We start from the raw sequence: 6,668 nt of genomic DNA on the forward strand, positions 1-6,668 counted from the left end.
GTAGGTAATTTGACTCTTGGTAAATAATACCGAGGGACACTCTCGGCAAATACCGATGGAGACCCTCGCACATCCCTCGGTACTTCCCTTCCCTCATATTCATGCAAAATTAAATATACCAAGGGACTTCCCTCGGTACTTAAAAAATATATATAATATTGATATATATTTACCGAGGGACATCCATCGATATATTAATGTTAATTAAATTAAAAAATTTAAATACACCGAGGGACAACCCTCGATCAATATAAATATTTAACAATTATATTTTTCATTTACTGAGGAATGTCCATCGGTAAGGTAAATTCAAAGTACTTTGATATTTGAAAATTAACGAGGGATGTCCCTCGATAACCTGAAAATCTGAGATTTGCAATTACACTTGTTACCGAGGGACTCTATCGGTAAGTCCCTCAGTATTTCTGGTATTATTTTGGCAAACAGTACCTATTTTTTACTGCACCACCTGCTATATAAAAGATTTCAATAGAAACAAAAAAAAAGCCAATAATAGCCATCAAAACAATAATAAAAATACCCTGAAATGATTCAAGCATTAAAATTAAGCCAACAAACATCGTACATATCCAACCAACTTCGACGTTATGCAAACATATATCAAAAGCATCCCACTAGACTTCAAACAATCCAAAATAACAGAAGTCAGAAAAAAATAACAATTGACACCCAATACTCCATTTCTGCCTCTCGATGCTCTCTATTCTCCTGATCCTCATCGTCTCCATGCTTCTGATCACCTCACCTCTACATCCTCTCCAGATTATATCGATTCTACATGAAAAGTAAACTTTAGAATATAAACAAACGGTATAAAAGAAATTCTGAAAAGGGAAAAAAAAAATACAAGATAACTTCATTTTACTTGAGTAGCTTTTTAGCAAGCTGCCCAGCCGATGTTCGGATGGGCAGAATCTCCAAGGTTTCAGAATATCTTAATCTTAAACCAAGGTGTCATGCAAAATAAATCTTGTTTTCACTTGTCAACATATATTTTCAAAGCAGGTTTATGTCAATGTGAATAAGACTAATATAAGTATGAAATGTCCAAGCTTCAAAAGTATTAACCTGCAATCTTTTTCTATCTTGCCACATATATTTGCAAAGTCAATAAAGGCCCGTATACATCTCAGGTGAAAAAAGTAAGTCTATGAGCATTTCGTGGTATAAGCATGTTATTAGGTAGGTATAAGAAGTGAACGTCTTGAAATACACAGTTTTGCATCTGTATTCAATTTGATAGTGCACAAAGAAACTGAAAAGTGATAATCAGAAAATGCATGCCATTGCAGTTTTACATTTGATTTCAATTTGAGAAAGTAGGTAAGACTAAGTGACAGTTAACAAATACATTTGTCCTTCAGCAAAGATTAATAGACAAGGTTCATTTTTATGGATCAGGGAGGTAAGAAATGATAGCCAAAATCATCGATAAATGGCAGAAAAGTATTACCAAAAATCAAGCATTGCTCTAGTTTGCCTCAACACCAAGACGAGGAGATAATGTAGGAAGTACCTCCTGCACAATACATTCAATGACGACAATTAATATTTCAACATTTCCTAATTTGCTATAAACATCGTTATATAAATGAAAAAATAACTGCACGAAATAAACCAAAAGTTCAGAGGGTAGAGGATGTATAGCCTATGACAGCTTTAATTCTTTAGAAGAGCTTACAGTTCATACAAGGCTTGTCATAACGTGTCCATTTTCAAGTTTTCCCATAGTCTTTTTCTTTTCCTATTCCCTAGCCTTACTAGACACAAGTAGTCTTGTCTATTGGAACCAAATAAGCAAAAGCCAAATCACCAGTTTGATAAAATTCTAACATGCCTTAACAATCAGAAGAGAAATATATGGCTAACGATGCGTGATGCATTAATCAACAAATATCTCAGGTTTTACAGCTGTAATCTCTTGCTATCTTGCCACATATATTTGCAGAGTCGGTAGAAAAGGCCCGTATACATCTCAGGTGAAAAAAGTAAGTCAATGAGTATTTTGTGGTATAAGCATGTTGTTAGGTAAGTATAAGAAGTGAACGTCCTGAAATGCACAGTTTTGCATCTGTTTTCAATTTGATAGAGCAAAATATAGAAGTAGAGTCTTAACTCTTACCAGGAACCATAAAATAATATTACTAGTCAAATATATTCCAAGTAAGTTTAGAGCTTACATAGGTATCCTCTGCCCATGGCTCGACCCAAACTTTTTTTCCGTCTTCGATTTCGTATGGGTCTTCTTCCATACCTCATGACGGGTGGGTGGTCTATCAAGAGAAACTTCCTGCAAATGAAATAAACAAAGTTAATGTTGTTTAAGTCATTATTTGTATTTGCTACCATCTAAATGCTGAAACACATACCAATTTTCTCCGAGCAGTCCCCATGGACACTGAACCACAAGGGTGTAATGAGCAACCCTTCTTAGACTTTCGAGCTGCCTTTGTCTTGGCGCTCTTCTTTTGAAACTCTGGCGTAGCCCAGTATTGATTAAGCTCCTTCCAGTAATCTGTCCCAAGTCAGCCAGGCTTTTGACCCTTTTTTTGAGCTCCTCATAGTCTACATACAAAAGGCTTAATCACATAAAAGGCAGGGAACAACCGGAAAAAGAGGTAAAGGAAATGTTCAATCAACAGCAAAACAAAAAAATACAAAGATTTCAGGAATTAGAAAACAAACCCCTAAACAGAGACGAGGGTGAAAAATATCTCAAATAACAAAACCAACTCATTACGAAAAAACCAGACCAGTTCATCATAGATTTTGAAAGAAAAATTAATAGAATTCTTGGGGTTGGGGGGAGGGAGTGGGAGGAGAGAAGGGAACCACGACTGGTGGGGGCAACGGCGAAAGGGTTATGGTCTTTCTTTTTCAGCAGCAGCAACAATACCGAAGGCAAGAACTCTAACGGAAAGATGCTGAAAATTAAGCAACCACAATTTACAAATTAAGCAACTACAATTTGTAATAAAATTTATACTTTATGGGTTAATTAATAACACAGTTAGATATCTTAAATATTATGCTGACTATGTTTAGTTGTAAAGTGAATTCCTAAAATTTCAGAAACTTAGAAGGATCTCCATAATTTGCAACCAATTTTTCATAATCCAAATGAGGGGGGAAAGTGACATAGTCGTGAATAGACAAAAAATTGGAAATCTTAATTTCAACAAACAAAGATAAGTCCCAAAAAAATGAAAACTTTAGACACAGACAATATGAAATTTCGATTATATACATTCAGTATAACAAAAAATGCCCTAAAGAACAAAACAATTTGCATTTCAAACCCAGAAATAATCAGAAAAAGAACTATGTGATTGGAAACCTTAATTTCCCAAACAAAAAATAAATCTCAAAAAGATGCAAACTTAAGACACAAACATCTGAAATTTCACGTATTTACATTAATAAGAAAAATGCCCTAAAAACACGAGAATTCGATATTCAAAATAAAAAGGATTATCTAACACAGTTAAGATCAAATAAATTTCAATTCCGAACAAATTAGATAGAATTTCAGGGTATATTTCGCTATTAGGAAAATTATACCTGGTGTGGATTGATAGAAAGGGGTTTGGGGGAAGATCTAAAGAAAAGCTTCTAAATACCAATTGAATATGTTGCAACTTCAATCTTAGCTTCCCTCTGTTCGTAGTCTTGTCATTTTTCACTTCTTTTCGTGAAAATGGAATGGATCAGTGAAAAAGAAGAGTGGAAAGGTTTTTGCGGAAAAAGAAGTGGAAAAACCTACGTTGAAAAGGTTCCCTCTTTCTTTTTGCTGAAATTTTTGGCGCTTTAAGTTTCCCGCTTTTGTTCTTTTCCCTTTTATGTTTTCTCTCAGTTTTTTTTTTTTTGGCTCTAAGTATATAGCATTAAAATATCTCTTATAATCTTGGAGATAATAAGTAAATAGTTTTTTTAAATTTAGATAATAACCGTAAAATTATGTAGAAAAGTTACGAAAAACTCACTTTAAATATTTATAATTTAAATCAGAACCGCTTTAGATCGAACAACCAGTTGAATAAAAATTTAACTTGACAAAATATATTTTATACTCCCTCCGGATCAAAAAAAGAATCCACTTAGCCATTTGCATACCTCTTAAGAAAACACTAACTCCTAGACAAAAATAGGTAATTTGACTAAATTACCGCTAATTAAATAAGCATTGGGATTTGATCATATAACACTTAATAGGGGCAAATATGGAAAAACATGGTTAACTTTTTCTTGATTTGATAAGTGGACTCTTTTTTTTATCTAAGAAAAAAAGACTAAGTGGACTTTTTTTTTTATCCGGATGGAGTATTTATTAAGACAAAATTGAGATTCTTTTAATAAAAGATGAATTTATCCTAAAAGAGTGAAAAATATTTTTATTTTTTTTGAAAATGTCAAATCAAGTTTTCTCCAAACACAAAAAGAATCACTAAGGTCTTATTTGTTTTTATTAAGATTAAGATGTCAGAATCTGAATGAACATCTGAATATTGAGATTTGCATTAAGAATTATATGTCTAAATCTAAATACACATATGAATACTAAGATGTTGTATTAAGGTCTAAATACCACATTATCAAGAGTTAAGACTTAAGACTATTTGTTTTCCGACATCTGAATGTGTAAAATATTCTTTATTTTTAAAAATTAGTATGAAATTTAATACAATACAAAGTTAATCTAATATGTTATTAAAAGAAAATTAAAAATATTATATGAAGGTTGGTGGTAGCAATGACTAGTTGTGGTGTTGTGGGTGTCAATTAAAGATGGTGTCGGCTAATGGTGGTATTGTGGGTAGTAGCCAGTGGTAATGAATGCCGGTAATAGAAGTTGATGGTAGTGATTGGTGGTGGTGATTGATAGTGATAGCTAATAGTGTTGGTAAATGATGACGGTAATTGACGATATATAGTGGTGAATGATGACGGTGATTAACAATATATAGTGGTGACTGATGGTGGTGATTGTAGGTAGTCATGAACGATGGTTATTGTAGAAATGGTGGTTAGTGGTGGTGATTGTAAACAGTGATCGTGACAACGTACGTTGATTGTAGATTGACAATGGCAGTGATTGTGAGTAGAGATAGTTAATAATGGTGGGCGATGATCATAATTGATAATGATGGGGATGCCGTAGCGGTAGTACGTGATGATTAAAGGGAGGAAGAGGTGAGCTGCCATCTTTATAGAATTTTTTTAATTGACATGTCAATGATTTAAGATTTTGTTATAGATCTTTAATAATCATTCAGACTCATTAAGTGGTTGTAACATGATAGAATATCACAAATACAATTTCAATTACTATAAATATTGACGTATAGGCTAATCAATAAATAATATTTCTTAAAGATACCAATGATTGACTGTTACTTAGTGTATTTATCAATTTATAAGTTACAATAATATTACTTATGAATACCACTAATATACTTCTACCTTTTTTCAGAAAACGTTTTCACTTTATTTGAAAATCAACGTTTGGCCATGAAAATTCCAAGTTATATTTGGAATTTGGAAAACACCTAGAAATATGTTTTTCACTTTTTCCACTTTCAATATATTCAAACAACCAAATATTCTTTGCAAAACTCTAACCAAACACAGCTCCATCTTTAACTCTAACTTCAACTCCAACTTCAAAATTTCAAATAACGTGAAAAATATTTGGCTTTCATGGCCAAATGCCAACTTAGTACAATAAATAAGTGGTACTACTAAATTTTCTTACGGTAAGTCTAGAACGGTAATGTAACTGAAAAAGGAAAAAATAAACCTTTAAACAATTACCGAGGGACTTATCAATTGACAACTCGCTATTATTTGTTTAAAAAATATAAAATATTTATTTATTAAATACTCAATTTTACATAATTAAATATACCGAGAGACATCCCTCGGTACTTTAAAAAAGAAAACTCAAAATAATTATATCTATTTTATCGAGAGACTCCCTCGGTACATTTTATTTAATATCATTTACTTTCTATTAATATACTGATGGTGTCCCTCGGTACAGGAAAAAAGAAATTCAGAATGTTTGTATTTATATTACCGAGGGTCTCTCTCAGAAATTTTAATTGTTTTTTATTATGTACCGAGAGAGTCCCTCGGTATAGTCAAATAAATGTTGACTGTAAAAAAGTCACATAATTTACCGAGGGACGTACCTCGGTATCTCTAAGAAATAATAAACAATTAAAATATTTGACTTTTCCGAGGTACACCATGGCAAAGTCCCTCGGAATAGCTACATAGAATTTGTCCCTCGGTAAGCCCACGTAGGTAAATAGCTAGTTTTTAGTAGTGATATTACCCTACTGCTTTAACTATTTTTTAGCAAAATGTCATCGACTGGAGTAAGAATACCTTTGGAGACATTTTTCACAAAAAAACATAAGATCCTTGCTAGACTCAGTGGCCTCCAAAACTCCCCTTCCTATCCTAATAGAATAGTAACTTCCTCCGGCACTTAGAAATTCAACTTAGAGAGGAATATAATTACTGGTTGAAGGTTGAAGAAGAGCACTGGAAAATTAGGTCTAGGATCCATTGGTTAAATGAAGGAGACGCCAATACCAACTTTTTCCATATTTCTGTGTTAAATATGAGAAGAAAGAATCGCA

General features: G+C 32.7%; 1 long non-coding RNA gene across 1 annotated transcript; it reads right to left on the minus strand.

The window, feature by feature from the left end:
* Positions 1-289: 289 nt before the first annotated feature.
* Positions 290-2,307, minus strand: LOC132602313 (uncharacterized). Its single transcript, XR_009567727.1, has 3 exons — positions 2,202-2,307; positions 1,475-1,540; positions 290-795 (listed from the first exon to the last, which is right to left on the minus strand). It is a non-coding gene; the product is annotated as an uncharacterized LOC132602313 (long non-coding RNA).
* Between the last annotated feature and the right edge of the window lie 4,361 nt (positions 2,308-6,668).

The sequence above is a fragment of the Lycium barbarum genome, chromosome 7, assembly GCF_019175385.1.
Source record: "Lycium barbarum isolate Lr01 chromosome 7, ASM1917538v2, whole genome shotgun sequence".
NCBI classification, from domain to species: Eukaryota; Viridiplantae; Streptophyta; class Magnoliopsida; order Solanales; family Solanaceae; genus Lycium; species Lycium barbarum.